The sequence below is a fragment of the Dendrobates tinctorius genome, unplaced genomic scaffold (assembly GCF_039654945.1).
Source record: "Dendrobates tinctorius isolate UK_male_01 unplaced genomic scaffold, ASM3965494v1 ptg000046l, whole genome shotgun sequence".
NCBI classification, from domain to species: Eukaryota; Metazoa; Chordata; class Amphibia; order Anura; family Dendrobatidae; genus Dendrobates; species Dendrobates tinctorius.
The window spans coordinates 7,901,498-7,923,407 of NW_027361714.1; positions in this window are offsets into that span (position 1 = coordinate 7,901,498).

Below are 21,910 nucleotides of genomic sequence, written 5' to 3' on the forward strand. Positions count from 1 at the left end.
ACTGCATTGTTGAAGGCACGGTTAATGTCGTGGGACACGTGCTTGTGTAATGCAGGGATGGCACACCGGGAGAAATAGTGGTTGTTGGGGACCGAGTACAGTGGGACGGCTGCCACCATCAAGTTGCAGAAAGTTTCCGTCTCCACGAGTGTTACAAGCGCTTCGGAGGTGACAGGCTATAATCAGGCCTCAGAAGGTCTGAGCGCCTGTCCATACAGACTGCTCCCTGAACCATCTGCCTCTAGGACCCAGCGTCGACCTCCTTCTTCCCTGAGAAGTTTGGATCTATTTAGTTAGTGGCTCAGCTGTGACCCAGTCTGGGTAATAGCTTCATTTCCACTTCTGCTTGATGAGTGTTGGACCTTTCCAGAGTGCTCCAGTTTGGTGTCTGGATTCCCTCTTCTGGTATCCGTATCTGGCGATTTAGCTAAGTGTTCCCCTGTTTGTCTCACATTACCGTCTTCAGTTTAGAAGAGACTGCCTAGCGTGCATCTCCTCCCGTTCCCTATTCAGGACTAGGCCCCAGGGAAATTCAGGGAACCAGGTTCCGGCTCGGCAATTGATGAGGAACCAATATAGGGACTCGGTAGAAGTTCTAGGGAGAGATTAGATTCAGCCTAGGGGTCTCTGTAATGATAAGTGAGATATGACTTCGCTGGAACATTCCAGAATCTTCCATTCTCTAAACTACAGATGAGACTGCTTGTCACATAGCTGCGACCCCTCCTTCTTCCCCCCACACACACACTCTCTGTGGCTGTGTCTGTAACAGGACACCAGACACTTCCTGTGCCAGCATTTCTCCTCTCCAGCTAAGGAATGTTAATTAAGCTAAGGGAAAAGAATGTCTTTGTTTGAAGCACCATGCAGCTGGATATAAGTATGGGTAATATGAAAGAGGCCAAATCTCGAAAACCATACGTGGCAGAGATATGAAAATCACATTTCTGCAAAATGCACGAAACCAGCGTTCTGGCCCATAATTTTCATGTTTCCAGCACCCACAGAAGCCGAGAACTGGATTTCTCCTAAACGGTGGGAAATAATTACTGCATGTTTGGTCTTTAATTATTGTCTGTGACAGGCTAAAGAAAATGATACCATGTGCGTGTTTATACGAGGTATTCTGCGAGATCTAGTCATTATAAATTTTGTAATCAGAATTGTAACTCCTAGAGCAGGGGGAGGAACATCCCTAGACCGCCCCTTTTGTGATGTCACAAACCCAAAGCTATAAGGCATTCCCTCCCTAAAATTGTTCATTCGAGCTGGAGGTTTCATGCCAACAGGGCCCCAGATGCAGGGAGACGTGTGGCTCCGCCTTCCCACATAGTTAGACTACAGACCATCTAAGCAACTGTAAGTGTTGATCTCTATGTTAATCCCATTTATTTTATATTTGCATTGTACATACCTAATGTCTCAACTTTGTAACATCTTTTATCTGTGTAATCACTGCCTCCCTTTTGGGGAATAAATTATAACTTTATTAGTCTGTCTTCATGCTCTAAAAATGAACACGTGCCTTTAAGATAATTGCTACTGAATTGGGTTGGCTTTGAACCCCTCTATTAAGTTTATAACTTAATCAGAGAAACCCTGGAGCTGGTGGCAGCAAAGTGTGATCTGTGCCCCGGGCACTGCTGAGAGTGACGGAAGGGATTTTATAAGTTAATTGGGTGCGGCCAGAGCATTTTATAATTCCTTCACTGCAGCGTGCCGGGTGGCCAGACCTCATTGAAGCAGTCGGCCGGTGACCAATTATCCCAGGTGTAGTTCCCTGACTGACCTGAGGGTAAGGGGGCACCGGAGAGCTGCGAGTTCCAAAGTGAAACTGAAAAGTGGGATATACATAAATCCCCGCAGTTCGTGGAAGATTGTTAACAGTGGTGGGACATCCAAAATAACCCCCCTGTGATAAATTGTTAGGGCAAGGCTAGCTTGCTGTTTTTATTACATGGTGCCAGCGGTTTGATAGCTAAGATAAGCCCCCCTGTGCCTGTGATAGCCGTGTGTCGGCAGTGCGTCGCATCCCTCTGTCCGTGACATACCGGGATCGTGACAGTCTCAGAATCCATTCCTTAGTGTTTGGGCCCTCTTCCCCATTTCCCTTTATGTTACAATTGGTTTTCTCTCACCATGCTTGACAACGAGCCTAAAAGGCAACATTTTGAGTGCAAGCAGTAATGAAATGTGTGATTTTATTAGTGTGGCCTGTGGGGCTTTGGCTACGTATTTGCGCTTGCGTTCCAGGGACTGGGGCATGGACAACTGAACGCTGCGCTGGGACAAGGACGTGCTTGCTGATGGTGCTAGTTGAGTGTGTGCAATGACAGGTGCAGGGCAGGAGGCATCTTCGCATGCACCATGGTCAGGGGATTGGCTTCCACGCACAACATCGGAAGAAGCAGAGGTGTCACCCGCAGACACTGTTCCTGGACCCTGGGGTTCGGCCCACAAAATCTGGTGCTTTGCTGCCATGTGCCTGATCATGCTGGTGGTGGTCAGGCTGCTAGTTATACTACCCCTGCTGATGCTGGCCAGGCAGGTGGTGCAAAAATGGCATTTTTGGTGTTATCAGCAGAGTCTTTAAAAAACAACCAGACTCAGGAAGACCTAAGTTGTACTGACAACACCCGTCATGTTGGTGTTACAGGGAACAGTTGCCCACCTTCTGTCTGTGGCCACCTCATTGCTTCTTCCTGTTGGGGTGCTACGCCTCCCTCCCCCTGTGTGCTGCTGTCCTCGCTCTGTATGTCCTCCTGCCAGGTTGGGTCAGTTACTATATCATCCACCTCCTTGTCTTCGACTTCCACACCCGGGTCCTCCTCCTGACTTTCTGGCAATTGTGTCTCATCATCGTCCACCTCTTGTGACACTTTCCCACCATCTCCTTTGTGTGACTGTGGTTGCTCAAATATTTGGGCATCACAACATGTGATCTCCTCTTCCTCCCACCATGCGTGAGGCCCGGCATGGTGGGAGGAAAGAGGATCAGGGTGAGGAATATGCGGTCCAGAATGACGACTACTGAGACTTGACCGTGTGGAAGACAGGGTGGTGGTGGTGGTGGCAAAGTGACTGGAAGTATTATCCGCTATCCAACCAACAACCTTTTGACACTGCTCTGGGTTCAGTAGTGGTGTGCTGTGGTAACCTAGTAATTGGGACAGGAAGGTCAGGCGAGAAGATGTGGGTGTTTGTTGTGGCACAATTTCAGCTTGCCCACGGCCACGGCCTCTGCATGCACCATCACTATCACGTCCAGTTCCCCATCCCTTGCCACGCGCCTTGCCCATTTTCCATGGAGTAGTTATAAATAGAAATCTTTTTTTGACACCTTGGACATGACAAATGTTAAAAACTCTTCAAAAACTTATATAAGAACATGGCAAATGAACCACACCCCTAAGAGTAGAATTATATGGGACATAAACAGCAATAAACCAAATGAACCAAGCAATGAAAAATGCATATGCTACAAATGAGCCGCAAGATATCCACAATATAACATACAGAGCGGAACATGCACGTTCACAAAAAGGGCATAATAAAGATTAGAAAACATGTAAATGACATAAATGGTATATAGACTGGGACATTAGGCTCCCAATAATATTATACTCAAGCTGCAACACATCCTCTAAGCATATGTGTACTGGGATATAATCAATAGAATTGTACCCAAACCACAAGGTGTATACGTGAGGAACCAAGATGTCTCCAGGTCTGAAAATGAGCCTGGTTAGACATAGATAATAGTGAGAAATCCCATAGAATAGGACCAAAAAGGTGTGATGTATACAACCGTATGGTATGCAACCTGAGGGTACAGCAAAATGTAAAAGAGATTGGTGGTTGACTGAGTAGTGATATCACCGCCTAGTCGGTTCGAAAGAGGCTCATATGGGAAGCCAAAGTAGGTACGCAGTCCCGGTAAGGAAGCGGTGTGGGGGAGGCCCCACGCTTATTGCTGCTGCAAGCAGCTTCCTCAGGGGAAGTTGTCAAAGGTGCCAATGTCAGGATATAAATAGGATAATCAGGGAGAACACCATGTTACCGGTGTGAAGAGCTGGTCCGTTAGGATGGGTGGAGGGACTCTCTTAAATCTGCCTGAGCGAGTGTGAACAAGCTGAGTGTGACCGGAGTGTAAGTGCTAACTGTGGTAAGTGTGTGACTTGTGATTCAGTGACTTTGGATTCAGGGAGTTTCCAAGGGAGGTATTACTGAATTACTGTTATATTTTATTTATACTTTTTATTTATTTTTACTTATCTTTTCTGTCTGGTATAATCCCCATTAGGATGTGCTCCACTATTGCCAATGCCATCCAGTGTACGTCTTGCCGCATGTATGAAATCCTTGAACAACCGGTCGAGGGTGCATATTGCTGTGTGAGATGTGAGCATGTTGTGCATTTGGAAGCCCAGATACTGGATCTAAATGTGCAGCTGGCAACACTGAGATCCATAGACAATACGGAAAGGAGTCTTCTGCTTACTGAGCAGATGCTCAATGGGGTAGATGAGGGGGGGAATGCTAGGTTGGAGCTGCAGGACAGTGAAGCGGCTAGCTGGGTGACAGTTAGAAGGTGGGGTAGAGGGAAGAGTGCCAGGGAGGCTAGTCCTGATCTGGCACACCCCAATAAGTTTGCTAAGTTGGCAGATGAGGGGAGTGTCAGTGCAGGAGTAGCACTGCTGCAGCAAGGCATGTTCTCTGAAAGCCGGAGGAGTGTCTGCTCCAGTAAGGGGGGAAAAAGGAGAGCAGGGCAGGCCAGACAGGTGCTAGTAGTGTGGGACTCAATTATTAGGGGAACAGATTGGGCAATCTGTTACAAAGACAGGGATCGTCGAACGGTGTGCTGCCTACCAGGTGCTCGAGTTCGACACCGCTGATCGGGTTGACAGATTACTGGGAGGGGCTGGTGAGGATCCAGCGGTCATGGTGCACATTGGCACAAATGACAAAGTTAGAGGTAGGTGGAAGGTCCTTAAAGATGATTTCAGGGAATTAGGCTTCAAGCTTAAAGCAAGGACCTCCAAGGTGGTATTTTCGGAAATACTTCCTGTACCACGTGCCACACCAGAGAGGCAACGGGAGGTTAGGGAGGTTAATAAGAGGCTCAGGAATTGGTGTAGGAAGGAGGGGTTTGAGTTCCTGGAGAACTGGGCCGACTCCTCAGTTGGCTGCAGGTTCTACTCTAGGGACGAGCTGCACCTCAATGGAGAGGGTGCAGCTGTGCTGGGGAAGAAAATGGCTAGAAGGTTGGAAGAGTGTTTAAACTAGGGACTGGGAGGGAGGGTATTCCTTTTATAGGAAGGGAAGACAGTGCAGATAGAGACCTGGGCACAAATAATGAAATTGGGGGTGGGGGTGGCATGGGGGTGGGGTTAGAACAGTTAATAAGTTAAGAAAGAATATAGGTACAGAGAGGTACATAAAGTGCATGTATACTAATGCCAGAAGCCTTGCCAACAAAATGGAGGAATTAGAGTTAATTTTGTTGGAACATAATTATGACGGTGGGGATATCTGAGACATGGCTGGACGAGAGCCATGACTGGGCAGTTAATTTACAGGGATATAGTCTGTTCAGAAATTACCGAACAAATAAGCGAGGGGGAGGCGTGTGTTTATATGTAAAATCATCCTTAAAACCCATCCTGCGTGATAATATATATGAATCTAATGAAAATCTAGAGTCCCTGTGGGTGGAGATAAGGGGAGGGGGAAAAATAATAAATTACTGATAGGAGTTTGTTATAAAGGTACTGTCACACTGAGCGATGTACCAGCGATCCCGACCAGCGATATGACGCGGTCAGGATCGCTGGTATATCGCTAAGTGGTCGCTAGTGAGCTGCCACACAGGCAGATCTCACTAGCGAAATCGCAGGGGTCGGGGGTCGCTACTTACCTGTCACACTAGGCGATCCTGCGTCCTCACGCCCGGCTCCACGCGTCGCTTGTCGTCACAGCAGGAAGCGCCGCAGTAGGCTGACGACGAGAAACGGTCCAGGACGTTCTCGCGCAATCAGCGATAATCAGTGGGGGAGCGGGTCGGAGGTAAGTATCAGACACAGCGATATCGCTAGCAATATCGCTATAACGTCACAAGTTATAGCGATATTGCTAGCGATATCGCTTAGTGTGACAGGCCCTTAAGTCTCCAAAAATAATGGAAGCAACAGAGAATATCCTCATAAAGCAAATAGATGAAGCTGCGACTCAAGGAGAAGTCATTATTATGAGGGACTTCAACTACCCTGAAATACATTGGGGAACCGAAACCTGCAGTTCCAGCAAAGGTAATAGGTTTTTGACAACTATGAGAGACAATTACCTTTCACAACTGGTTCAGGACCTAACAAGAGGGGGTGCACTGCTAGACCTAATATTAACCAACAGGCCAGACCGCATATCAAATATAAGGGCTGAGGGTCACTTGGGTAATAGTGATCACAAAATAAAAGTTTTCATGTATCCTTAAATAAGATGTGTAGTAGAGGGGTTACAAGGACACTAAACTTCAGAAAGGCAAATTTCCAACGGATGAGAGATAATCTTGTTGCAATTAACTGGGACGATATCCTGAGACATAAAAATACACAAAGAAAATGGGAGACGTTTATTAGCATCCTGAATAGGACCTGTGCACAATATATACCGTATGGGAATAGACATGCTAGAAATAGGAGGAAACCACTATGGCTAAATAGAGCTAGAAGGGGCGCAACAAGTGACAAAAAGAAAGCATTTAAAGAATTAAAACAAGCAGGTAGTGATGAGGCATTAAATAAATACAGAAGATTAAATAAATTCTGTATAAAGCAAATCAAGACAGCTAAGATTGAGACAGAGAGACTCATTGCCAGAGAAAGTAAAAATAATCCCAAAGCAATCTTTAACTACCTAAATAGTAAGAAACTAGAAAATGATAGTGTTGGCCCCCTTAAAAATAGTCTGGGTGAAACGGTGGATGAGGATGAGGAAAAAGCCAATATGCTAAATGACTTTTTTTCAACTGTATTTACACAAGAAAATCCCTTGACGGATAACATGATCAGAGATAAAAATTCTCCATTAAATGTCACCTGCTTAACCCAGCAGGAAGTACGGTGGCATCTAAAAATCACTAAAATTGACAAATCCCCGAGCCCGGATGGGATACACCCCCGAGTACTGCAGGATTTAAGTACAGTCATAGATAGACCATTATTTTTAATCTTTAAAGATTCCATAATAACAGGGTCTGTACCACAGGACTGGCGTATGGCAAGTTATAGGCCAGTGAGCTTAACCTCTACTGTGGGTAAAATCCTGGAGGGCTTTCTAAGAGATACTATACTGGAGTATCTGAAGAATAACCTCATGACCCAATATCAACATGGGTTTACAAGGGACCGTTCCTGTCAGACTAATCTGTGTAAGTGGGTTAAGAGTTAAGAGCTGGCTCAGGCAAAGGAAACAAAGGGTGGTTATTAATGGAGCCACTCGGACTGGGTCACGGTTAGCAGTGGGGTACCACAAGGGTCTGTTTAATATATTTATTAATGACCTTGTAGAGGGCATAGAGAGTAGAATTTCAATATTTGCAGATGACACTAAACTCTGCAGGGTAATCAATACAGAGGAGGACAATTTTATATTACAGGAGGATTTATGTAAATTAGAAGCTTGGGCTGATAAATGGCAAATGAGCTTTAATGGGGATAAATGTAAGGTCATGCAATTGGGTAGAACAAACAATATGTATAATTAAGTGCTTAATTGTAAAACACTGGGCAAAACTGTCACTGAAAAAGACCTGGGTGTATGGGTGGACAACAAACTCACATTTAGTGGCCAGTGCCAGGCAGCTTCTGCAAAGGCAAAAAAAATAATGGGATGCATTAAAAGAGGCATAGATGCTCATGAGGAGAACATAATTTTACCTCTATATAAGTCACTAGTGCGACCACACTTAGAATACTGCGTACAGTTCTGGTCTCCGGTGTATAAGAAAGACACAGCTGAACTGGAGCAGGTGCAGAGAAGAGCGACCAAGGTTATTAGGGAACTGGGGGGTCTGCAATACCAAGACAGGTTATTACAATTGGGGTTATTTAGTTTGGAAAATCAAATGCTTAGGGTGATCTTATTACAATGTATAAATATATGCAGGGACAGTACAAAGATCTTTCTAATGATCTTTTTACTCTTAGACCTGTGACGGGGACAAGGGGGCATCCTCTACGTCTGGCGGAAAGAAGGTTTAAGCATACTCACAGACACGGATTCTTTCCTGTAAGAGCAGTGAGACTATGGAACTCTCTGCCATATAATGCTGTAATGAGTGATTCCCTACTAAAATTTAAGAAGGGACTGGATGCCTTTCTTGAAAAGTATAATATTACAGGGTATATACACTAGTTTCCTTAATATTGCATTGATCTAGGGAGCTAGTCTGATTGCTGTATGTGGAGTCAGGAAGGAATTTTTTTCCCCAATGTGAAGCTTACTGTTTGCCACATGGGTTTATTTTTACCTTCCTCTCAATCAACATGCTAGGGCAAGTTAGGATATGGGTCGAACTAGATAGTTAGGCATCGGGTTCCTGCAGCTGCACAGCGGAAATCCAGAGTCTTGCATTCAGCGGTCTCCCATTCTCCATCGACTGCAGAGGAGCCTGCTCAGCAGTCCTGTCATTCCTGTCGCTCTGCTCAGACCTGATCTGTGGGTCTGGCTGTTGCTACCACCTCTGGGCCAGCAATAGCACTGCAGGCTGCTCAGCAGCAAGCTACTCCAGAGGCTAAGTCCTTCCGTCGCTCCACTGAGCATGCTCATGAGACAATCTCCCATTGGAGATCGGGAGTCACATGCACAGGTCCTTCTCCAGATCTGATTGGTCCATCTCGGGGATCTGGAAGCTTCCAGAAGGTCCCGGCTATAAAAGGTTTGCATGGCCGCTCGGCCATGCGCTAGTATAGACTCTAGTTGCTACTTGTGTGAATGATGACAGATGCATGGACTTGCAAATGACTCATTAAGATTTCCCTCCCTCTGATATTACGTGTGTGGATAGGGAACTAGTGATTGAGTCAGCGCCAGTCAGTGGCAAGCTACAGGCCACAGTGCATATCATCCACGGTACTAGCGTCCAACAGTGTGCCTGCTACCGGGCATTGTCGTACAGCGGCAGTGTCTGTCGCCGCACTGCAGTCAGCAGTACTTATTGGCGTCCGCGGTTGCGGCGCCGCACGTACGGTAGGTCTAGAAGGACGCTGACCCTGTGTCTTGGGCCCGGGTCCTGTGACCATATACCGTGCATGCATTCCGCTGAGTTCTGTGACTTCAACAGGCTTGGTCTTTGTATTTAACGCTTCGGCGTCTCTATGAAGTAACAGAATCTGCCCAGCGCACACGGGGTGACGTTCAACCCCTGTGTGTTATATCGCCATATTGTACGTCTGCCATTACGTAGCAGCAGCGTTACACCTCTGCATGGTGGACCCCAGGCGGCGAACGCACTTACTATTATTTATTATTTAGTGCGTTCCGCCGTCCCTAACATAGATGGACTTAAAGTCTTCCTTCAACCTTAATAACTATGTTACTACATTACTATGTTTGTACTGTGCAGGTGCGATGACACATGACAGCTGTAAATGAAACAAGTAAGAAACAGGTTGTAGTGCTCAAGCACGAAAATGGATAAGCAAAAATCAAAAAGCACATGTGCTGGTACCATCAAAGGCGAAGAGGCAAAAAAGAACAGAAATCATTAGTGCGCCTGCACAAAACCTAGGAGCAAAGATACAGGTTAAATGATCGTCTGCAAGAAGGGATGACACGCATATCAGTGCTTCAAAGAGGAAGAGATATACTGTATAACCGATGTGTATTATAATAAACGTATCTGAGACATAGGGATACGGACCCTGTGTTATTGTATAAATGATGGTTGAAAGGAGAGGGACATATGATGAATGCCAGGTAGATGCAATAAAATAGACATACCGTATTTTTTGCTTTATAAGACGCTCCGGATTATAAGACGCACCCCAAATTTTGAGGAGAAAAATAGGAAAAAACTTTTTTTAATAAAATGGTGGTGCTTCTTATAATCCAGGCGTCTTATTGCTTACCGCTCTGTCCCCTGGTGCTGTCGCCCACTCTGTCCCCTGGTGCTGTCGCCCACTCTGTCCCTGGGGGTGCTGTCGCCCACTCTGTCCCCGGGGTGCTGTCGCCCACTCTGTTCCTGGTGCTGCCGCCACCGCACTGGGTCCCCCGGGTGTTGCCGCCACGCTGCGTCCCTCGGGTGCTGCCGCCACCACACTGTGTCCCCCGGTGCCTGCCACCGCCGCCGGGCTCTGTCCCGTGCTGCGTGGGGGGCTCTGCCGTTCCATCCATGCCTGTGCGGTGGATTGCTTCCTGGAAAATGGCCGACGCGCAAGTGCAGATGGAGATCTCAGCACTGTAATCTCGGGAGATGAGATTTCAGCGCTGAAATCTCATCTCCCGAGATTTCAATGCCGAGATCTCCATCTGCGCTTGCGCGGTGGCCATTTTCCAGGAAGCAATCCACCGCACAGGCATGAATGGAATGGCAGAGCCCCCCGACGCAGCACGGGACAGAGCCCTGTGGCGGCAAGCACCGGGGGACAGAGCGCGGCGGTGGCAGCACCCGAGGGACCCAGCGCGGTGGCACAATAAAAGGTACATTTGCATTGTAAGACGCACCCCTATTTTCCCCCAAAATCTTGGGGAAAAAAAGTGCGTTTTACAAAGCGAAAAATACGGTATATAGATGGAACAAGTGGTGGTTAAAAAGGCATGTACTAGCATATGCCTAAATGATTGAGAAAGGGACAAAAGCACTATAGAAAGTGTGTAGAGGGATGGGCAGTTGTAGATCAGGCAAGCGAAGGACAATTAGTCTGCGCCAACATATGACTGAATGTCATGATGATTTGGATATAAATATTTTACATAAGGTGCCCAAAATCAGGTGACAAGAGTATTTCAAATAGAATCAAAATCCCAATTGGTTGGGATGAATAAGGGTGTACATTATCATATGAATGAAAATAAAACAAGAACGGTGTTCCTGTGAGTGTGTGAAAATCCTTTGAAAGATTCACTATAACATCATGAAAGACACATATAAAGTGTACTGCTCAAAAAATAAAGGAAACACACTAAACAATATATATATGCCAATATTTTATTATATGCAAAGCAGTGATGAAGTCACCAAAATTGGGAGCATGAAGCTGGAAAAGGGATTTCTTCAGAGGTTCTGAGTAGATGTGTCCAGGTGTTAAAGCAGTTCAAGTCCATGGGCAAAGGGATAGCACCCGGATTCATAAAGAGTCCCACATGGTGGCTTCCAAAATTATTTGAAGAATAGGTCTTATGCAATGAGGTAGATAGAGTGATCATTACAATGCAATAGTGAAGAGACAGCCAGATATAACAACATGAGACGGAGCAATGGGTCCCAAGCGAGAACGTCGTCAAACAATGACCATAGATGTCTATGCACTTGGAGACGACATAGCGGTCCAAATGTGTATTCGGTGGCAGCAGGCAGAAAACGTTGCTTCGATGAATTGAGTAATGTAAATTGAGACGATGCGGAATGGAACTGGATGAAATATCAAGCATGGAAATAGATGTTGGCATGAGCATGTGAAGATGACAGCGTGACATGGTTTCTGCCAAAGCTACCTGATATGGAGAGAACAAAAGAAAGGAAAAAAGAAAAAAAGGGAAAATAATGATTACATTTTCCTGATTTACACAAGTAAAGCCACTATTGTGTACCCAATCAGCCTAAAAAACTGGTGAAAAGAAGCTCTTCATTGAGCCCAGTTGGTGCCACAGACTGAAGCTCAAAAATCCACCTACAAGTGGGTACGGAAAGTATTCAGACCCCTTTAAATTTTTCACTCTTTGCTTCATTGCAGCAATTGGTACATTTTAAAAAGTTCATTTTTTTTCTCATTAATGTACTCTCTGCACCCATCTTGACTGAGAAAAAACAGAAATGTAGAATTTCTTGCAGATTTATTAAAAACAAAAACTGAAATATCACATGGTCATAAGTATTCAGACCCTATGCTTAGTATTGCACCAGCAGCCAGGGCTGTGGAGTCGGAGTCAGAGAGTCGGAGTCGGTGCTCATTTTGGTGAAGTCGGTATAAAATGGTCCGACTCCGACTCCTAAAATATATAATAAATTGGGTACAGTAATTCAATGCAGAATGTGCTGAATATTTTTTCATAGGAATTTGGGAAAGTTATGAAATGTCCTATAAATGGCTGTTCTAATCCTGATCTAAGGCTACATTCACACACAGCATTTTTCCTGTGTTGTTTGAGGATACGTTTTTCAGCTGCAAAAGCTGATCATCTTTTTAAAAAACTGCATCACCTGAAAGGTTTTTGAGCTCATAGATAATGTTTTCAATAGCAAAAGCAGATTAGAAATCTGCTCTATCCATCTATCTATCCATCTATCCATTTCTGTCTATCCATATCTTATCTGTACCAAAAAGAATGAAAGCCGGGTAGCACAGACTAACACTCCTTTTTTTAGCACCAGTCAGATACTCCCAAAAGGACGCCCAGGACAGGCATTGCTCGTCTTCAGTAACACATCAACATCAATTGATAGTTGGAATAAATAGACTGCATTCATCACCACATCTTCTTAAGGTGCAGGCTTTATTTTCAAATGTAGGGGTGTGCAGTATGAGGTTCTGCAGCAGCTGAGGTGTGCAGTATGAGATTCTGCGGAACAGTATGAGGTTCTGCCCCCCCCTAGGTTTGATCCTGGCTTCGCCCATGGTGTGAATGTAGCCTGAGGATCTAGGCTTTGTCTTAGCTGAGATAAGTCATAGTGTTATATATATATATACTGTACATATATATACACACACACGCACACACAGATATATACACACAGTACAGACCAAAAGTTTGGGCTGGGCACACCTCATTCAAAGAGTTTTCTTTATTTTCATGACTATGAAAATTGTAGATTCACTCTGGAGGCATCAAAACTATGAATTAACACATGTGGAATTATATAATTAGCAAAAAAGTGTGAAACAACTGAAAATACTGTATGTCTTATATTCTAGGTTCTTCAAAGTAGCCACCTCTTGCCTTAATTACTGCTTTGCACACTCTTGGCATTCTCTTGATGAGCTTCAAGTGGTAGTCACCGGAAATGGTTTTCACTTCACAGGTGTGCCCTGTCAGGTTTAATAAGTTGGATTTCTTGCCTTATAAATGGGGTTGGGACCATCAGTTGTGTTGTGCAGAAGTCTGGTGGATACACAGGTGATAGTCCTACTGAATAGACTGTTAAAATTAGTGTTATGGCAAGAAAAAAGCAGCTAAGTAAAGAAAAACAAGTGGCCATCATTGCTTTAAGAAATGAAGGTCAGTCAGTCTGAAAATTTGGGAAAGCTTTGAAAGTGTCCCCAAGTACAGTGGCAAAAACCATCAAGCGCTACAAAGAAACTGGCTCACATGAGGACCGCCCCAGGAAAGGAAGACCAAGAGTCACCTCTGCTGTGGAGAAGTTCATCCGAGTTGCCAGCCTTAGAAATCGCAGGTTAAAAAGCAGCTCAGATTAGAGACCAGGTCAATGCCACACAGTGTTCTAGCAGCAGACACATCTCTACAACAACTGTTAAGAGGAGACTTTGTGCAGCAGGCCTTCATGGTAAAATAGCTGCTAGGAAACCACTGCTAAGGACAGGCAACAAGCAGAAGAGACTTGTTTGGGCTAAACAACACAAGGAATGGACATTAGACCAGTGGAAATCTGTGCTTTGGTCTGATGAGTCCAAAGTTGAGATCTTTGGTTCCAACCACCATGTCTTTGTGCGATGCAGAAAAGGTGAACGGATGGACTCTACATGCCTGGTTCCCACCGTGAAGCATGGAGGAGGAGGTGAGATGGTGTGGGGGTGCTTTGCTGGTGACACTGTTGGGGATTTATTCAAAATTGAAGGCATACTGAACCAGCATGGCTACCACAGCATCTTACAGCGGCATGCTATTCCATCCGGTTTGCGTTTAGTTGGACCATCATTTATTTTTCAACAGGACAATGACCCCAAACACGCCTCCAGGCTGTTTAAGGGCTATTTGATCAAGAAGGAGAGTGATGGGGTGCTACGCCAGATGACCTGGCCTCCGCAGTCACTAGACCTGAACCCAATCGAGATGGTTTGGGGTGATCTGGACCGCAGAGTGAAGGCAAAAGGGCCAACAAGTGCTAAGCATCTCTGGGAACTCCTTCAAGACTGTTGGAAGACAATTTCTGGTGACTACCTCTTGAAGCTCATCAAGAGAATGCCAAGAGTGTGCAAAGCAGTAATCAAAGCAAAAGGTGGCTACTTTGAAGAACCTAGAATATAAGACATATTTTCAGTTGTATCACACTTTTTTGTTAATTATATAATTCCACATGTGTTAATTCATAGTTTTGATGCGAATCTACAATTTTCAGTCATGAAAATAAAAAAAACCCTTTGAATGAGGTGTGTCCAAACTTTTGATCTGTACTGTATATATGTAATCGATATTACATAGTGTATGACATATTTACGTTTTATTAGTTTTTTGTGTTCTAAAGTTGTATTCCAATAAACATATATTATGTTCTATCTAAGTATCTTGATTATTGTATCATAAAAAAGATTAAATGTCTGATGTTCACATTGTACTACAATACATTTTTCACTTAAATATAAGCAATATATGTGGGAGTCAGAGTCGTGGAGTCGGTGTAAGGGAAATTGAGGAGTCGGAGTCGCAGGTTTGGCTTACCGACTCCACAGCCCTGCAGCAGCAGCACCCTTTTGAGCTAGTACAGCCATGATTCTTCTTGGGAATGATGCAACAAGTTTTTCACACCTGGATTTGGGGATCCTCTGCCATTCTTCCTTGCAGATCCTCTCCAGTTCCATCAGGTTTGATGGTGAATGTTGCTGGACAGCCATTTTCAGGTCTCCCTAGAGATGCTCAAGTGGGTTTAGGTCAGGGATCTGGCTGGGCTAGTCATGAATGGTCACAGAGTTCTTCTGATGCCACTCCTTTGCTATTTTAGCTGTGTGCTTAGGGTCATTGTCTTGTTGGAAGGTGAACCTTCGGCCAAGTCTGAGGTCTAGAGCACTCCGGAAGAGGTTTTCATCCAGGATATCTCTGTACTTGGCCGCATTCATGTTTCCTTCAATTGCTACTAGTCATCCTGTCCCTGCAGCTGAAAAACACCCCATAGCATGATGCTGCTACCATCATGTTTCACTGTTGGGATTGCATTGGGCAGGTGATGAGCAGTGCCTGGTTTTCTCCACACATACCGCTTAGAACTGTTTGATGATAATTCCTTCTTCGTCTCATCAGACCAGAGAATCTTATTTCTCATAGTCTGGGAGTCCTTCGTGTGTTTTTTAGCAAACTCTATGTGGGCTTTCATATGTCTGACACTGAGGAGATGCTTCCGTAAGGCCACTCTGCCATAAAGGCCCGACTGGTGGAGCTTTGTGGAACTTTCTCCCATCTCCCTACTGCATCCGTGGAGCTCAACCAGTAATCTTGAGGTTCTTTATCTCTTTCACCAAGGCTCTTCTCCCATGATTGCTCAGTTTGGCTGGACAGCCAGGTCTTGGAAGACTTCTGGTGGTCCCAAGCTTCTTCCATTTAAGGATTATGGAGGCCACTGTGCTCTTCGGAACCTTGAGTACCGCAGAAATTATTTTGTAACCTTGGCCAGATGTGTGCTTTGCCAAAATTCTGTCCCTCAGCTCCTTGGCCAGTTCCTTTGAGCTCACGATTCTCATTTGGTCTGACATGCACTGTGAGCTGTGAGGTGTTATATAGACAGGTGTGTGCCTTTACAAATCAAGTCCTATCAGTTTAAACACAGCTGGACTCCAATGAAGGAGTAGAACCATCTCAAGGAAGATCACAAAGTAATGGACAGCATGTGACTTGAATAAGAGTGTCTTAGCAAAGGGTCTGAATACTTATGACTATGTGATATTTCAGTTTTTCTTTTTTAATACATTTGCAAAAATGTCTACATATGTTTTTTTACAGTCAAGATGGGGTGCAGAGTGTATCTTCTTAATGAGAAAAAAATGAACTTTTTTTAAATTTACCAAATGGCTGCAATGACCCAAAGAGTGAAATCTTTAAAGGGGTCTGAATGCTTTCCATACCCACTGTAGGTTAAAGCTTCTTCCATTCCTTCACATCCTTAATGTCTTCCATAAATCCGTTAAAGGGGTTTGTCCCTTTGATTTTGTCTCCCCCATCCCCGCCTCCTTGTTTCTGTCAGTAACAGTTTAGAATACGAGGTACAAAAAATTGTGGCTTGCCTACCAGTATTTCATTCATTCACAGTCATTCATATGGATATGGACCAGAGCAAAGATCTTGGTTTCCAGCCCAAGATGTGAAGGCCGATAGCATGGTCAGGGCATTCCAAAATCTGTGGGTCCACTGGATCAGCTACAAGAGAGGGTACTTTCACGATTCAGCCACTCACGGTGTCCTTGTCACGCTGTGAATGACAGTTCAGCTACTCTATGGATAGCAAGGGCATATCATCATGCTGCCAGTGCTGTGACAGCTCAGTCTCCCTATGAATAGCAGGGGCGTGTCGGACATTCAGTGTGGTGTTTAAGATTCCTGCAGGTGTTTACCTTTCTGGATAATTACCAGGTTACTTAGCTGGCTGACAATGTCAGATCAGTGCCAATTGTAACTTCAAGTTCAGTGATATCTTAAATATGTGCTCAGAATTTTGTTATTCTGATCTATTGTTACCTGATCTAGGATTTGTCTTTCGACTAGCCATTTGTATAACCCGTTTGCCTTTGAGGTATTCTGACTTTAGTTACCAGACCCCGGAGTTTTCCCCAGTCCTGTTTGTCATGAACCTTTCTGTCTTTTGACCTTGGATCTCTTGACCACTCTGCCTCACGGTTTGTCTATGAGTAGTGACTAGCATCACAGGATGGAAGAAAGTGAAGTGCTGATGGGCCCTAACCTTATTGGAGTTTCTGTTTTATTTAGTGTAATGGGTTTACCATCTAGGCCTACAACTTCAAGTAATACTGTGGCCTTCTTGGTAAGGGTGTCACTTTTTTTAGGTTACTGTGGGGTGCTTCAGTATCCAACAGACATTCTATTGTGTTAAAGGGCATATCAGACAGGGTAAAGTGAATAAAGGCATCTCCCCCCCCCTAGTTTCAGAGATGATTTGCAGAACAGGAAGCCCGTCAGGTCAGTTGCTTTCCTGCCCTTTTTTCTTTGGGGCCTTATATTTGCTTCTTAAAGTGGCCCAGATCATAACTGTAGCACCTCAATTTACTGAGGTCCAACCTTCCAGGGAACACTTTTTTTTGCCTGATCTTTTCCCTTGTGGGTTTATAGACATTTTAACCACCATTACCTTGTGGAATTTGTTTTCCTTCACCTCTTGAACATTCCTTTGAATTGAATCAGCCAAACTCAGTGCTGGGACTGACTTCTCATGCCAATCAGCCTGAGCGAAAACTAATGAGCCTCTTATTCAATTCAGACACAAAGATGAACATTTTTCACATTCCTTGGTCGTTCAGGCTCCCTACTGTCTCCTCAACTGTCTCCTTAAATCTCTCAAAGTAATCCTCAACTGGTTGCTTATCCCTTTGTTGAATATTTGTCACCTTTACCCAGGACTGGGGAGCAAAAAACTCTCCAATTTTGCTTTGGATTTGGGTGACATATTCCAATGCTTTTTGAGGGGAGTTCTCTCGCTCAGTTGGGTTATATGGCAGAATGAGTCTTGTGCAGATAGCAGTAGCATCAATCTGTCCAACTACTGTTTTACTTATCTGTAACAAGTCTCTCCATGTGGGGTTGTAACTTACTAATGTTATACAGCTCATGTGCAAACCCATATGGATTGGTGATCGATGAGAGAATTCTCTTCAATTTCCCAGGTGTCCACGGGGCATGTTGGGTGATTCTTTTATCTGGCTGACCATTTATACCAGGCATATATTGTTCTCTGACAGGATAGGCAGAGGCCTGAGGTGACATTTGTGGTTCAGTCATTCTGTCTATCTCTTTTTGTAGTGATCAAAAGATTTTCTTCCACTCCACAATACTCTTCCTTCCCCAGGAATATATATCTTTCCCCATATACCAGGGGTAGGAAGGGAAGAATATAATTCAGAGACGATGGACTTAATGTTTTTTTTTACAAGCAGGCCAAAAAAGTGCCCTATTTTTAAGGGCATACAAGTGTCATTATTGGGCCCCCTTAAGACTGCGCCCAGGCTTCACCCTAGTTCCACCTCCACCCCTTGAACTTTCCACAGTCATAATACCCACTCTTGGAAAAACTCAATTTCTGCATCATGTCCTCACAAATCACACATTAACAGTTCCCAATGAACACCATATCATATACATAACATCAGCTTTTGTTTTGACCATATTTTAAACCTGCCACCATGACAAAGACGATAGATTCTTTTGGCAGGCTCTAGCCTACGCTACTCTACAAAACATATCTTAAGAATATACGGTACCTAAAAAGAGTATTGGATATTTTATTTATTTTTCTTTAAGGGAATGTGTCGCATACATTTTTTTTAAAACTAATTGAAACTAGATTGTGATTTTTTTTAATAATCTTTTTTATTGCTAATTATTGTATTGTTTTCTGTACATTTATGAAAGCTGCTCTCTTGCATGTTATGAGATATGGACATTGGACAATTTTCAAACGTTTAATTTTTATTTCCTTAAATCAGAGTTATATCACACAAAATAGTTAATAAATAACATTTCACACATGTCTACTTTATATCAGCAGAATTTTTTTAACATTTTTTTATGAGGAAGTTATAAGGGTTAAAAGTTGACCAGCGAATCACATTTAAAGTGGCTTTGAGGGACCTATATGAAAGAAAATACCCAAGAGACACCATTCTAAAAACTGCATCCCTCAAGGCGTTCAAAACCATATTCAAGAAGTTTATTACCCCTTCAGGTGCTTCACAGGAATTAATGGAATGTGGAAGGAAAAATTAACATTTTACTTTTTTCATAAAATTTTACTTTAGACCCATTTTTTATATTTTTGAAAGGGTAACAGGAAAAAATGGAGCCCAAAATTTGCTGTGCAATTTATCCAGAGTATGCCGATACTCCTTATGTGGGAGAAAGCCACTGTTTGGGTACACTGCAGAGCTTGGAAGGGAAGGAGCGCCATTTTTTCTTTTTCCCTGACGAAAGAATCAGTGCATTCCGTAACGTGTAGGACAGCTTTTTGGCCCCCTGTGCCTTCCTTAACCGTGACGTCACGCAAGGTCCTGCAGCATCTCTGCACCTTGCCGGCATTATTCTGAACGCGGAGCTTGGACTGTACACAAGCGGGCGCTGGTATCTTACATCATGGGCGTCTGTCACCGGCCGGGACAGCGTCCTATTTGTATCTCCTGCAGCACTTCACCATCTGGAGAGTTTAACTGTGAACGGAGGTATTGAGCTTTTTTCATATAAAGCAGGATCACCCAGCTTTTCTCACAGGACCTTCCTTAAAAGGCAACCACTTTTCCTTTTATCTCTGAAAAGAGGACCATCCAGCTTTGCCTATAGGACCTTCCTTTAAAGGCTACCACTCATCTATTCAGTCTCAGAACTCACATTAAGATAACCCTTTATTTGCAGGATCACCCAGCTATTTCTCACAGGACCTTCCTTAAAAGGCAACCACCTTTCTTTTTAGCTCTGAGAAGAGGACTATCCAGCTTTCCCTATAGGATCTTCCTTTAAAGGCTACCACTCATCCATTCAGTCTCAGAACTCACATTAAGATACCCCTTTATTGGCAGGATCACCCAGCTTTTCCTACAGGACCTTCCTTAAAAGGTAACCACCTTTCTTTTTAGCTCTGAAAAGAGGATCATCCAGCTTTCCCTATAGGACCTTCCTCTAAAGGCTACTACTCATCCATTCAGTTTCAGAACTCATATCAAGGTAACCCTTTATTGGCACTTATTTTTATTACTAAGCTTTTTATTACTAAGCCTTTTATTACTATATAGCTGATAGTATTTATCTATTTATTATTTTAGGGTGCATTCATAGCGCAAGTTCTAAACTACAGTTGTGGCCAAAAGTATTGACCCCCCTGCAATTTTGTCAGATAATACTCAGTTTCTTCCTGAAAATGATTGCAATCACAAATTCTTTGGTATTATTATCTTCATTTAATTTGTCTTAAAGGGGATCTGTCACCCTTTTTATTCCCTATTAGCTGCCGGCATAGACATCGGGGGCTTGTCTACAGCATTCTGTAATGATGTAGATAAGCCCCCGATGTAACCTGAAAGAGAAGAAAAACACGTTATATTATTCTCAACGAGGTGGGCGGTCCGGTCCGATGGATGTTGCGGTCCGGCGCCTCCCTTCTTCATGCGATGACGTCCTCTTCTCCTGTCCTGAAATGGCTCCGGCGCATTGCTCTGCCCTGTTGAGGGCAGAGCAGAATTCTGCAGTGCGCAGGCGCCAGACCTCTCCTGATGCCTGCGCACTGCAGGACTCTGCTCTGCCCTCAACAGGGCAGAGCAATGCGCCTGCGCCAGAGCCATTACAGGATAGAAGAGGACGTCATCGCATGAAGAAGGGAGGCGCCAAACGGGACGGCGACACCCATCGGACCGGACCGCCCACCTCGGTGAGTATAATATAACGTTTTTCTTCTCTTTCAGGTTACATCGGAGGCTTATCTACAGCATTACAGAATGCTGTAGATAAGCCCCAGATGTCTACGCCAGCAGCTGCAAAGCCAAAAAAAGGGTGACAGATTCCCTTTAAATGAAAAAACACAAAAGAGAAAAGCAAAACATTGATCATTTCACACAAAACTCCAAAAATGGGCCAGACAAAAGTATTGGCACCCTCAGCCTAATACTTGGTTGCACAACCTTTAGCCAAAATAACTGCGACCAACCGCTTCCGGTAACCATCAATGAGTTTCTTACAATGCTCTGCTGGAATTTTAGAACATTCTTCTTTGGCAAACTGCTTCAGGTCCCTGATATTAGAAGGGTGCCTTCTCCAAACTGCCATTTTTAGATCTCTCCACAGGTGTTCTATGGGATTCAGGTCTGGACTCATTGCTCGCCACCTTAGATGTCTCCAGTGCTTTTTCTCAAACCATTTTCTAGTGCTTTTTGAAGTGTGTTTTGGGTCATTGTCCTGCTGGAAGACCCATGACCTCTGAGGGAGACCCAGCTTTCTCACACTGCGCCCTACATTATGCTGCAAAATTTGTTGGCAGTCTTCAGACTTCATAATGCCATGCACACGATCAAGCAGTCCAGTGCCAGAGGCAGCAAAGCAACCCCAAAACATCAGGGAACCTCCGCCATGTTTGACTGTAGGGACCATGTTTTTTTCTTTGAATGCCTCTTTTTTTCTCCTGTAAACTCTATGTTGATGCCTTTGCCCAAAAAGCTCTACTTTTGTCTCATCTGACCAGAGAACATTCTTCCAAAACGTTTTAGGCTTTTTCAGGTAAGTTTTGGCAAACTCCAGCCTGGCTTTTTTATGTCTCGGGGTAAGAAGTGGGGTCTTCCTGGGTCTCCTACCATATAGTCCCTCTTCATTCAGACGCCGACGGATAGCACGGGTTGACACTGTTGCACCCTCGGACTACAGGGCAGCTTGAACTTGTTTGGATGTTAGTCGAGGTTCTTTATCCAACATCCGCACAATCTTGCATTGAAATCTCTTGTCAATTTTTCTTTTCCGTCCACATCTAGGGAGGTTAGCCACAGTGCCATGGGCTTTAAACTTCTTGATGACACTGCGCACGGTAGACACAGGAACATTCAGGTCT